This window comes from Marmota marmota, unplaced genomic scaffold (genome assembly GCF_001458135.2).
Source record: "Marmota marmota marmota unplaced genomic scaffold, marMar, whole genome shotgun sequence".
Classification (NCBI taxonomy): domain Eukaryota; kingdom Metazoa; phylum Chordata; class Mammalia; order Rodentia; family Sciuridae; genus Marmota; species Marmota marmota.
In genome coordinates this window covers 5,900,684-5,915,578 of record NW_025999913.1, presented here as the reverse complement: position 1 = coordinate 5,915,578, position 14,895 = coordinate 5,900,684, and positions in this window count along the sequence as shown.

Sequence of the window (14,895 nt, the reverse complement as noted above, 5' to 3'; positions counted from 1 at the left end):
CTCTCTCTCTCTCTCTCTCTCTCTCTCTCTCTCTCTCTCTCTCTCTCTCCTTCTGCAATAGGAAACTTCCATTTTTTTCAGGCATGGCGACATTATCTTGTGATGAGTTACCTACAAGCCTGGTCCCAAGAGCCCACCCATCTGACAGCCCCCTGTGGACAGGAGCATGTATCTGCCGCAGTCCGGCTGTAGCAAAATAACCCAGGGGTGACGAGGAACTTGTGGAGATTGATACAGCAGGAGTGGGAGCCGTTTATTGTAGGACAACAGAGGGGTATTTATACATTCCGCACAGCTTATCTAATTAACATAAACTAGATACAGCAGTCAACCAATAAGGAATCTCCACACTTAATGGCTCGCTGGCGTTACTTCACAAACCACTCCCTCTGCAAAATGCCAGGCGCCATCCTGACTTGTTTACAGACTCTAACATGTATCCATCTTGAAGATTACAGGTTCTGCCCACCTGGAATATACTCACCTTCATCCTCTCCAACCACTGTAGGGAGTATATGTTCATCTTGAGAGACTCGGCTCCTTTATCAGATGTATGCAGCAGGTTTCCCTGGTCCCCAAAATCTGGGGATGATGAAACATCAGCCACATTCCAAACTTGTCAGTATTATTATTTCAGCACTTGAATAAATGATTTATTATGGAGCCTGGCACGTACTAGACACTATTATAATATAAGACAAGGAGCACAACTTTCCAAAATGGTTACTAGGTTTTTTAATTCCTGACTTCATTATCTTGGGGTATTTCATATAGAACGTAATGGGTATTTAATAAAACAGAACAAAAAAAAATTAAGTTGGGTGCTTTCTTTTATTAATGCTCTCATTCTCCCAAGAACTAATGAGAAAAATGAACATTCTAAATTCCAGAGAAAGAAGAAAGAAAAACTTACAGAGAAATGTTTTTAAAATGGAAATCCTATATCTACCTAGTAGTATTTTCTTAGCATTTTTTTAACTAAATAAAATGTTTAAAAATATGTATGTGAAAGAATTATCAGTAACTAGAGGCTCTTTGTGATTGTATTATTTATATGCAGGAGACAAAATTAGAACTCAAAAACACAGACACTCTGTAACCATTCACTTTGATGAAATTATTTGGGAATAACTTGAAAGAGTAGCAATTTTCTTCTCATTTGGTATGCAGACAAGATCTCAATGGTTTAGTCAATGAAGACACATTCTATAAGGTTGCTAAGGCATGCTCATTTGACAAGTGCCTACACTGTCCTCACTATATGCTAGAAACCATGAGCGTCATACCAACCCATGTGTTCAATCGTACTAATTCCATGTTATAGATGAGAGGCACACAGGAGTTCAGTGGTGTCCAAGTTTCCTTACTAAGTGGCAGAGTTGGAATTATAACCCAGCATTCTGCCTGCAGAGTTCACACCATAATGGACATAATGACTAGATATAGGTGACATAAGGACTGGACGTGCCCATAGCCTGAACTGCGAGACAGGAGGGATATACTTCCTGGTACAAGAACTGTCTCATTCCCAGCATAAAAGTTTGATTAAAGGGAATAATTTAGATGCAGCTTAAATTGTGGAAAACATGTTTTTGGGGAATGCTGATCAACAGCAGCCACTGTTTTCCCATAAAGCCCAGGCTTTTTTTTATGTTCAGAATGTGTAACTAAATGTCATTCTGAATGTAGAAGAGTGGTTTCCAGAGGTGGGAAGGGTGGGATGGAGTGAGGGACAGAAGGAGTTTGGATAGTGGGCCAAAATACAGATTAAAGGAACACAGTGGTCGGGTTAGAGTTGGCAAAATCTACTATACAGTTTATGAAGATTTAAAAGAGAAGTTTGAAGGCTCCAAAGAAATGATAAAGAGCAGACAATGTTGCACGTGTGTGTTGAAGTATCACACTGGACCCCATTAATATGTACAATTATTACATTTTAAGCAAAATTAAATTTTTTTTCATCCAAACAAAATCTCCTGGGTGTTTCACTTGTCAATAATCACGGTCCACTTAGTCAACACATCTCAGCAAAGCTCATCTTCACCCACCTAGGATTCTTTCATCAAATTGCCAGCACCACCTAGGCACTGGGGTGTGGACTTCCTGACCATCCTTCAACTTCATTCTTCTCTCCATCTCTATTGCTATAACCTATTCCTGCTTCAAAGCCTTCCCCTGAGCAACTCCATGATCCTTTAATGGTCTTCTGGTTCCTAACCTTTCTTCACCCAGACCCAGTTCACCCTGAATACATTTGCAGCTGTAGCTGAACTCTCTAAGGGACAAATGGAATCATTCCCTCCCTCTGCTGAAATGTCATCGTCGCACTTCTGCCCTACTGCCATAGGGTCAGGTATAAATTCAGTAGGCTGAAACAAAAGGCTTGCACTGTCAAATATGGTAGCCATTAGCTACATATACATTTAGCTTTTGACATGTAGCTAGTCAAAACTGAAATATGCTCTAAGTGCAAAGCATAAGCCTGATTTCCAAGACAGCATAGAAAAAGAATGTAAAATATGTCTGTAAGATTTTTGCATTGATTGCATGTTGAAATGGCGGACTGGGATAAGTAACATATATTATTCAAATTAACTTCACTCTTTTTTTTTCTTTCCCTTAGTTTCCTTTAATGTGACAAGCAGAAAATTTCACATTGCATATGTGGCTTCTACCAAAATATATGTTAATCTGCATTGATTAGTTGAGCTAAAACTCTGGGTAGCTTTTGCAATGCACCACTCTGCCAGGAAGGACTCTCTTCCACTTCTCCACTCCCATGGCCGGCCTTGGTAAATGCTTCACCTTGAAATACTCAGCTTTCTTACAAAGCCTTCACTAATGTTAGTGCAGGATGTAAGGAGCTCTGGTATCTGTCCACACAGATACCAGACAGTCAATGGAAATAAAATCAATAAATATATGGAAGCCACACACTGGCTTCCATATCCCCACAATCTACTCCTCAAGCATAATATCATAGCGCTACTCAGCTTTCCATCTCTATCATAAATACTTGGATAAATTAATGTATAAAGAAAAAAGGTTTATTTTTGTCTCCTAGTTTTGGAGGTATCAATCTCTGCTGCAAGGGAGTGGAGGGTGGAGGTACAGGACCAGCATCTCATGGTCAGGGCATGTGGAAAAGTGATACTGTTCATCTTGTGAGGGGGGTACAAAAAGAAGGAGGAGGATGAGGAGGGTAAGGGGGGGAGGAGGAAACAAGCTGCTACAGTCCTCTTTGAGGGCATATCCCCAATGACCTAAAACTTCCCATCAGGCCCCACCTACTAATAGTGAGAAGCTACTAATAGGAACAAGCTTTAAACACTCGGCCTTTGGATTATATTCCAGATCAAACTAAAAACAACTGCCTTCCTCATAGATGATACCTATGTAGCACTTCCTATGTGCTGAGTGCTGTTCTCAGAGCTTCACATGTATCCATTCAGTCCTTATAACAACCTTGAAGGAGACCCCAAGTATTACTGTATCTTAGCAGCAATGCTATTCAGTAAATATTGTTCTCATGTTAGAGATGAGGCATACAAATGTAACCTTACTAGTCATTTCACAAAATTCTGGAAGATGCTTCTAGAAATTCTATGTTAAGAGTCATTTAAAGTGACAGCAGGTCCCCACCCCACCCCCCACAAACAAAGGTTAATTTCCCTAAAAGTACCTGCCTAGCAGCAAGCAACACCATACACATCCACACTTCAGTAATTTAGCAGTCCTCAAAGACTATTCTTGCATCTACCAGGTCCCTTTCAGGATTCTAGACCAACTCCCTATGCCCCAGGTTCATGGATCTTCACACCTAGTGACAGGTACCTCCTAGGATTCCCAGAAAACACTTTCTTTCAACCCTGGGGTTCATACTCTTGACCCAAAAGACATGGAGACACTTAAATGATATAGGATGGTATTGGAGTTGAAGGCAGAAAGACTATCTTATGTTTCTTTGCACCATCAAAGATTTCCACCTTGTGCTGAGTCTGTTTTCATGAAGTCATTTATTCATTCTGCAAACATTTACTGTGAACCTGATAGGAGCAAAGCATTTGATTATAAGTCTTAGAGAAAACAAATAAAATATTTTTTTCTGGCGCTTGCTTTAAAAAATATGCTTATGCAGAAATGACTATGAGACCAGGAATAATGAGCTAAACTACACGAAAAACAAGCTTGCCAATCTTACAAGTCTCTATGTAGAAAGGGGTGGGAGACAGCTAAGAAAATTTTAATGGAAGAGATAGCCTTGAAATGGGGCCTTGAAAATAGGTGACTGGTGATTTGGGGTTTCTTTATACCATACATGTTTCATTTAATAGTGTCTATGTATGTATATATATATATATATATATATATATATATATATATACACACACACACAGCAATACCTAAACTAAGTATAAAATTGGGCTTTTTGCCTCTTATATAATTCATTATGCATTTCTTTACTTTTAGAGTATCAAATAATTTGACAAATATTACTTAAGTGGCTATGAGATATTTAGTTATACAAGAAATCTAGATATAAACAAAGGTTTCAATCTGTAAGGATTTTACAACCTAATGAGACACTAGTCATTTTAACAGCTATATATTGAGCATTTACTGTGTGCCAGGTGTTGAGCTAAGTACATTTTAAGATATTAATTCATATATGTCTTGAAACAACCAATATTATTATGAATTTACACACAAGGAAACTGGGGTGCAGTGGGGGACTGCAGAGATGTTTTAACACAAACAGATTATGATTGACATTACAATAACTAGGGGGTGAAATCTAAAATCTGGGCAATCCATCCTAAGGAAACAAACCATGCTGATTGATTGGTTTCTTTGACCATGGATGCTGAATTATTAAGAAGAAAAAGTTTATTCCTCCTTCTTATAGTACCGACATCTTCATTATGATGTGCCAGTCACATTTATGTAAAAATTGCAATTTTTTAAAGAAACATATTTAAAAAATTTAATTTAGAGCAACATGCTTCTACCCCCATAAATCTTTTAAGCAATAGTCATAATATCTTTAAGGTACTTTGACTTTAATATATTTGTCAAATCCTTTCAAAATACGCTTTTTGGAGTATCTCAACAGTTGTTTGAGTCATGCGGGTAGCTGAAACAGTCAATGGAAATAAAATCAAATGCAACTGTGTGAAGGGGCATAAATTCCATTGACAGAGGGTCTAGCCCAAGCCAGGGAGCAGCGTTTTGGCTCCAGATTTTCTCAGATGCTGTTTTTATGACCTTCTGCAAGCTTTGGAGGAGACTAGAAAGACAACGAGATATGAATTTAACCCCTGTATTCAAAGCTTTAAAAGAAACCAGCAGAGAGATAAACCATCTAATAAGGATGAAAACAGTAGGGAGAACAAATGTGACTTCCTATCTTCAGGGTGCTCTCTAGGCGATGATAAAGAAAATCATGGACGTTTAGGGGTTGTGGATCTAAAGTTGATTTATTAAACAGTCAGAAGATTTTTTTGCCCGATATACTAGCTGTAAATGCATAAAAAAACCTGCAGGACTTCTCTGGAAATGTCTCTGTATTGATTTCATTGTTGCTTGAGTCAGATATGGATGTTTTCCTTTTATGCAAAATGCTGATGTGTACCGATTTGTGACTGGGTTCGTGCCTTCAGGAATTCTCTGTAGGGCATGTAAGTAACCATATTGTAACAGTTTGAAATTGGAAGAACCTCATTTTCCACTTCTTTTTACTTATTCAGCAACAAAAACACTAAAGGCCAATGACAACCCTCCTCTCTTCTGCACTCATCTCATGGAGAAAGAGAAAAAGCACTTGTGTTAACATTTTGATGTGCTGTATTTTTGTCTTAGGGCCCTTGCGCTGATTCTTCCTTTCAAGTCTCTCTAAAAATAACTAGTCTCTAGAGACTGTTGTTTATTTACCATGAAAGGTTATCTTCCAGGGACAGCAATTACCAGGTGGTGGTTCTAACACATTTCAAGTGACACTGAATTGAAATGCCACTGCTCAGCAGAGGGCTACATAAAACAGCAGGTTAAACTCTACCTTTGGATGAAATTTATAATACATATGCAGATTATCCTTCTTTGCAAGAAGTCTTTTGCATTTTCCTTTTAGTTGTGTACCTTTTCTTTCCAGGATCTACCCAATGTTTGTGGTCCTTCTTTATTCAAACATCCAAAGCAACTCTGACCATCTAGCAGGTGAGGCAGTACTGTCTGTATCATATCTCCAAATCTGTGCAACACAACCTTGTTCTAGTGTCTGAACGTCAGTAAACTTCTGAGAAGCGGGACTTCAATGGTGAGGCCAGGGGAGTCCCTGTGACTGTTCAGTACATCAAATGCATAGTGAAGTCTGGCTGAGCCCCACTGGATTAGATTCTGGTGGGAGTTGAGTGTACCTGGGTTCCTGGACTTTGAGTGCCGCTACTGCCTCTGAGATACTAGGTATGCAAATATGAGAAATTAAAAATAATACAATAAGTTAAACCCCCAATAAAAGTTTTCTCTATAAATATATTACTATTTGTTACATCTTGCTAAAGAGCAACTTCATCACATATTATACAAAGGAGCACTTTTATAAAGGAGTACAACTGTGGCAAATTGTCTAATTGTGACCCTCTGGGTTTCACTAATCTCTTAAGCTTTGCTTATTTGAATTACTGGTTTCATGCTGGATTCAAGGGGACACTCATTACCCCTACTAAAAGATCTGAATCTAAGAGAGGCAAAATTCTTTAGAGTACGGGCTAACTTGGTCAAAGTCCCAATTCTACATTTACTAGCTCTGTGACCTTAAGCATGTTACCTAATCCTAATAAAACTCAACTAACTGTAAAACTGTGATAATCTTTATAATCCCTGCTTCACAGTATTGGTGAGTAGCAATTTATATAATCCATTTGAAGTGCTTAGCCCAGAGCTTGAGACAGTAGGTAAAAACTGGATGAATATTAGTAACTATTATCATATCAAATAAAACTGTTTATTGATTCCTCTTTTCTAGACGTGAGCTTAATTCCTGACAAAATTTTCAGACATTTTTTTATTACACAGTAACATTTATTTTTTGAGAACACTGTAATCAAGAAAATATCCGAGTTCATTTATTTAAGGTGTATACACACACACACACACACACACACAAATAAGAACAAGGAAAACATAAAATCTAAGAAAGAGGAAGTAGAACATGCTTTTGGGAATTATAAAGTATGCTTTGCACGGTGCTCAGATAAGAAGCAGAAACCACCTCAGATACCTAGAAAATTTTAATGTGAAGAACTGACAGCTATGTAGAAAGTTGTTGCTTAGATAAAAGTAAAAGGATAAACACCAAAGTTATTATAAAGGTACAATTTCTGGAAGCATCTATCACCCCTGGGATAAAGAGTGGAAAGGGAAGAAATCAAGTGGAAAAGGGTAAAGATGGGGATTATTTAAAAAAAAAATCTGGGATCCAGAGCTCTGAGGAAGAGCTGGCACAGCAGCAAACTGAACCTATCGGGCACTACAGGAAGGAACTCTCAGAGCTGGGATGAAGAACATGGCTCAGGAAGTTTCATAGAGACAAGTGGACAGGATCAAGTAGCAGGGAGCCAACAGAAAGAAACAGAAAAGATCAAGTCCCTCCTCCCTCCTACAGCCTCACCATCTCCTGCCAGTCTCACCTGCCACAGGGTCTACCCAGGAGGCACCTGACAAAGCAGAAATGGGGGTGGATCCCAACCTGTCCCACCAAGCCGCACAAAGATGAGTGAGTTTGGGACTGAGAGGTAATAACTGATAAGTGGAATGAAATTCAATCTAATTTCTGTATCTGAGTCAAATTTTAAACTGAGCCTCTCTGAAATAAGCACAGAATTAATTGTAAGTACAAGAATTGTTCTTATACAACTGTTTCCTGAAATGTCTTCCTGACCTTCAGGGCCTCAGAGTACAAGTAAGAGTGCATCCATGATTCAAAGACACGGTGACAACATCAAAGGGAGAAAAACAAAAACTAAATGTTCTAAGAAGCATAACACCAATTTGGGTTACAAAGGCAAGTTTTTAAACTTATCTCAACTAGGGAAAGTACTCTGTAGTATATTCAGAAAGGAAACAGAGACATCATTTCTTTATCTTTCTTTCCCACTGTGGCAGGCGAGCTATGCCATGCAGTGTCTAGGGTCCTGGTGGGAAGTGGTATCATTATATGATCTAAGGATCACTGCAGTGACTGTGGAATTCTCATTAGACAAGTTCTCTGGTCCACTGAGGGGTATTGTTCTTTTGAGAGAGATTCTGGCTTCTCGGTTGTCTCAGTGTCTTCTCCCCTTCTTGTGGGTCATGTGAATGCTCATTGAGATAGATTTTTCTTTCTTCCTCTCTACTGGAAATAGGTTGAAATGGATATTCTGAAGATGGTGGTTTAGCTACCTGAGTTAGCCAGCTTCTGGGACCCCCACCTGACCAGGTGAGGAGCCATGAGATTCTGTCTTCAGAATGCTGTTGCTCTTAGCAGCTCACTGTGGTCCTGTTGAAGGAAGGGTTAGTAGATTTTCATCCAGAAGGCCTGTCCTCTTACAAGCTTATTATTCTCTTTTATTAACTCTCAGACTGACCTCGGGGATCTTCCTCTCTCTGCCTTCCAACGCTCAACCCTCTCAGCAACAATGCCTATCACTAAGGATGAGGTCTTCCTCGTAGACACAGGTAAGATTTCACTATCTCAATTTTGGCTCAGTAAATAGTCTTTCCTGTTATCTTGGGAGACACACCTTTTCTCTTCTTTAAATCTGATCCAAGAAGTATTTAAAATTAATAAACTTCAGTAAATGTCTGCGATTTTTTAAGTAGTGACTGTTTGACTAAGTTCTCCCCAGTATACTATAGGTAGGTATGTATTTCAGGTTCTGTGCCACCGGACTGTCATATGTACACAAGTTCCTTTTATATTTAAGAGAGAGCAACTAGAAAATTTTAGAAAAATTGTCTCCGTCTTCATCAGTAAATCATCTGTAGAGATCCCAATTCAACTCCCAACCTGTACTTCCACAAGCTATCTGGTCAGTAACTGCCCATTCTAAAATTCACCCAGTGATACATAGAAGCAAATGTTGGGTTATACAAACCACACCCTTTGCAAAAGAAAGCCTTAGGATGCTAACAAATTACCATCACTGCTGGGCATAGAAATTTCATTCAATTTTTGGAAAAAAAATATAAAAGCAAGTTTTATGGAATTATTTTAATGATTCATTAGGCTACTCAGTATTCTTTTGGGAATTATTTTTTCACAGCACTGAAGACTGTATGTTCAACATTAAAACACTCTGGAGGGCACAGGATTCCCTGCCCCTCTTTCCTGGAAAAGATTTCCCTCTGAGCTATGAATGTTAAGTTCCTAAACCTTGTTGATGACATGTGGTGACACAGGAGTCCTGAAGGACAAATTTCCAAAAGGGATGTTGACTAATATCCTTTGGGAATGAGAGAAGTTTAAAAAAAAAGTTGCTATTATTTTGAACCATATGAAATCGCTAGTCTTCGACTTTTTTGACCTAGAGAATGACCAGTGCACAAGGTTCAGTGTACTATCTTGACTGATCTAAGTGTATCATATCATAGGTTTGTGGTGCCTTCCTCTTGACAGAGTCCTTTTATGTGCTACCTCACATTAGATAAAATAATCCCTGGAGAAGGGAAGTCAGCATAATTTTCCTCTTTTAGGTGAGAAATATCTACCTTAGAAAGATGGAGCTTCCTGGTCTAAAATAAGCTAACAATAGGGAGGGTGGACTGAATTCTGCCTAGAAGCACTAAGCGTGGAGGAGACCCTGAGCTCCAGATCAGACCACAGCCCAGGCTTAGCCCTTGATTTCAGCCTGTGAAATCTTGAGCACAAGATCTACCTAATAGCACCTGTACTCGCCACCTACAGAAACTCTGAGATAATGAATCTGTGACGTCTTAAGCCTCTCAATTTGTAGTAATGAATCAACCAGAGTTAAGAAGCTAACACATGGAGATGTGCTCCACTCCTGATTCAAGTTATAAACATCTTTCCACTCTTTAATCTCCTGGCTGGGTTTGTTGACTTTGCATTCACCAAAGGGTAAACACATTGCATTCGATTACATAACTATAATCATAACTAAATCAAGTTTCCTTATATTAGAATGATTATCTTTGCAATTGTGCAATCTAAGCCAGTTTTCCACCTGAGGGAATTCCCCTGGCTCCACCACCTGATTGTTCTTCATAATATATATTCTGTAGATATTGACCCTGATTTTCAGAGACTATGTTCCTTCAGAATTCTTTGTGCTTATCTTTTGAGTAGATGCCTTATATTGCATCAGTGGTTTCTCAATCTTTACTCACATCAATCCATTCTTTAGCTTTTATTTCTTGTGGGACCCCTCTCTAGTGAAGACCCTGGACCCTCCTGGAGGGTGTCAAGTTCATCTTGAGTCTTGTAATGGGCCAGTTCTGTTCAGGTCCAAGTGCTCACAATGAAAAAGTAAAAATGTGAACCATTTAAAACAATTAGATATGTCTATTATTTGTTTGTTATGGAGAAAGTGTACAAAATAAACGGTATTGTGTAGAAAAAAATTTGCTAGTAAATTGTATAAACTCTTAATTCCTGACTTTATTTTTCATACATCGGTCACCTAACTATAATTAAAATTGACATTGTGGTCAATCAGATGAGAGCTCATATCCATTATAAACATGTTTAACAATTAGTTTTCATATGATGGAGAAAAGAATAGTTCAAAATAAAATAATAATGTTTTATAACAAGAGTGGGTGCCAGTACAATGGAGTAATATTGTGCATGATCAAAAATTTTATTGCACAATGACTTCAATTAATTCTGGCACAATGACTTATCCATTTTAAGCATCTGTTTCAAAAAAATAATAAAATCAAGTTAAAAAAATTGTAAACCTTTAAAAATTTTGATTGCTCATCCCTTTAATTCATTTTAGATGTTAGGATCTAATCTAACACAGTTTATAATAAATTAGAATTTATCATGTTAAATTATGCAAAAAAATATATTTCAAAATAACATGTATAAGACAATAGTAGTTTATGTGAAAAATTATGACAGAAAGTCCAAATATCAAAATTATTTTCAATGATAAAAATGAGAATTGTTTTTCTGCCTTTCTATATTTTAAGCTATTTCACAATGAAAAAAAAAATTAGTAAAAAATAACTAGCTGCTACTGTTCTAACATTCTTACTTTGCTATAGAGGAATATAATTGAAAAATCTTTAAAAAGTCCCTATCCTGGCGTCTCTTCTCCATCAATACATTCTGAAGTCCAAATCAGTTTGTCTTGATTTTCTTTTTAATTTTTATTTTTTTGCCTTGCTCTTTTAAACCTACATTCACCTTCAATTGTATCCTGGTATCCTCTTTGAAGTTCTGGGTTTGGCTCTGGAATTTTTCTTTAAACTAGTACCTCTTCCTTGGTTCTGATTCTAAAACATGAACACCCTCCTTATTGGTAAATTCACATTTATTAATCTTTATGTTCGCGACGGTTCACCTCCTTCTTCTTGAATTGCTCTACCTTGGCTTCCATGCCATGATATTTTTCTGCTTTTCTCTCTCTCCAACCTCAACCAGGTCTTCTTTGCCAGACATTTCCCACGTTTTCTTCTTATTTGCTAAATGTATGCTTTCTCCAAACTCTGACCTGAGCTCCATTTTTTCCTTTCCCTTTAATATGCTCCTAACGACTCTCAAGTTTTTACTACCTAAGTGTTGCTAAAATTCACATTTTTTTTTTAATCTCTAGTACACAACTTTTATTCTCAGCTTCAGAACCACACAGGTGAAAGCCCACACCTTAAACTCAGTGTGCCAAAGATACAACTCCCCATTTTTCACTCTAACACTGATCCTCTTTCCACATTCTGTGCACAATGGGTAGTGCTATCACTTCCCAGATGATTGCTCTAGACAAAAAAACGTGGGAGCACTACTAACCCTTTCCTTTCCCTCTTTCCTACTCTCGGTAATGAAAGGATATTGATTGTATCTTTCAAGTATTTCCAGAATCAGTTCACTTGTTATAATCTCCTTTGTCATTTCCATGGTTTAGTCCAACATCAACACCTACTCTTAATCTGTAATTCACACCACCATGAGACTTACATTTTGGCACATGCACTGTATAGGAATGGATTCCTACTATTCCTAAAAATTTTTTTACTAATCCTAAAAGGCTTATTCTCTAGCCCCTATATATCTTTACAAAAACTATGTTCTCTTTATATTCTAGTTATACTGGACTTTGTCTCAAGAGTCTTGCGTCACAAATCTATGCTCCTTTCATTTTTTGTTTCCTAGATTAATGTCTCTTTCAGTTCCCAGTCTGTACGTCATTTCCTCTAGGATGTCTGCATTGATCCATTCCTACTCTTCAACTAGGTCAACTCTCTCTTTAATTTCAGTAACGTGTCCTATTTCCTCAATGACTTTCATATTTACTTGACTACGTATTGGAGGAGGGAAAAGTCATATATGCTTGCCTTTCTTCTTTTTTCTCCTAAACCTATAACAGTGCAGACGGTACAACTGTGCAGACACTCAATAAGTAGGTGTTGAATAAATGACTGATGGGCTGCTTTGCTCTGATGGGAACATGTTGGTTCCTGTATACCAGCTGTCTACACTCTTCTGCCAGATCCTTGTCAGCTTGAGGCCTTGTCCCAATTATGTAAGAATACAGAGGAAAGAAGAGAAATACTTACTGCTCTTTCTTGTCCTGACATGCCCTGGACCCTGCCTGTTTTTTTACAAGCTGTTGAGACTTAGTGCTATGTGTGAGGAATAGAGTAGTCATTCTCAGAGCCCAAGGAAATCTTGCTTTCTCTGTATTCATGAAGAGAATAGGACTGAGTGTGCATAATTGCTGGCTCTAGTCCTAATCAGAAGCTTGAAGAACCAGAAAACCCATGACATATTTCTTGTCTTCTGTCGGAGAGTTTTCACATTGACATCAATCAGTGGTCAGTGAAGAACTTCAGACTGTGTGGAATGGGGCTGGGAATGGAAAAGGAATGCTAGAGTTTTCATCCAAAACAAATTTCTCAATTGTTTGAAAGTTGTTGGGCAAATTGGGATTGAGTCAACTTGGGATTTTTTTTTTCTGTAACTTATGACCCGACTGAAGTCTTTGGGCACATCATGCTATTCAAGAATGGTAGGAGAAGCATTGCCACGGTCTCTTCTTTAAGGTTTTAGGGTAAAACTTTACTACTCAAAGCACAATAAGAGGACATAACAACAAAAAGCACAAAAAGGTAAAAGAAGAATTTTATTAATATATGCACATATCTTTATTTTTACATACTAAGGCAAACTGACAGCAGTATACAATTTCTAAACAAAGTTACATAAGGTTAATGTTAGACAACTAACGTGGCATGATAAAATATTTCTCTATATAATTTTAATTTTTTAAGATAGCAAATTTTTTAATATTTAATTTTAATCATTTCTAATTTTTTCCTGTTGTGGCCTTAGACATGATAGAAGTCTAAAGATAGAGCTCATGTTTTGAGCTCTTCAAATCATGTTGGGTTTGGCTGTGGGTCCATTCAAATTGTTTATGTTTTTCTTCTGAGAGGAAAGGCAGACTTCCCAAGTAATTTACAGATTTTCTCCTGAGCAAGAAACTTATAAACTATATAAACAAATTAAGGGGAAAGAATTGTGAAGAACTGTAATGTATTGGAGATTTCCCACCTACTTGCAATTAGCAAGTTGGACTGCTATGGTTCATAGATGAGGCCGAAGACAGGAGACTCCTGGTTCAGAGACAAAGAATTTTACTACTCAAAGCACAATAAACATAATGTTTTTGCTGAATTTTCTTGTCTGCCAATTCTTGCCTAGATAACACTGACAGGTTCTGGTGGGGCCTACACACAATGGAAAACTTAAACTAAGGAAATCAGATGTCTTCAAGGGAGGGATGAAAGTATATTCACCTTTTGTACCACAGAGGGAAACTATCTCTAACTGCCAAGACTTGTTGTTTTACAACTATTCTTAAAAAAAAAAAAAAAAAGTCCCTGTGTTAACAAGACTTGCAGAAAAGTGAGAGTCAAGGGTAATTGTTAAAGACAAAGAACCTAATATTACATTCTCTCATCCTTCTTATATATTTTATGTTAGTCCTAAAAAGTAAAATTAACACTCCAAATAAAACCAATGGCCTGTGTTATTACAATTAACATAAATGATCAGATATTTAGTTACATGTTTTGTTTGTCCTCCTTATTCATGGCCCCAGGTAATATTCATTATTATATAGTGAGATCCCATAAGTGCTTATTATCTGTATGGATTGTAAGATGTCAAAAAAGCATTGATAAGCCTCATCTCCAAAGAAGAGGTAAACTATATAAGTGAAAAAATCTCCATTGATTCATCTCCGCTCTGACTGTGAACACGCTTCTGTCAACACTGAAGAAAATTCAGGTCTATTTCCAGAGATTAAAAAAATACTATAAAAATTACTATTATTTTATAGCTTTTTTTCACACTGATGAAATAAAAACAATGCTGACATCACATTTTTTACAAAGGAAGAAAAAAAATGCTACCAGAAATTTTTGTGTTTTTTTTTCTTAAAAATGTGTTGAGGCATAAAATCATGAAAACCATTTTATTTTAGATATGGATAGCTTATATCTCACAAACATGTGGCCTTCTCCTGCAAAGTGTAATGACTGGTAAATAAAGGGCTCTCTGATAGAAATAGTGTTCATCCCTTGTGAGGTCAATGAGTCCTTTGAAGGCACCAAGGTTCTATTGAATGCCCTGGAACACTTCATTAACCTGACACAAATAGACCATCTACT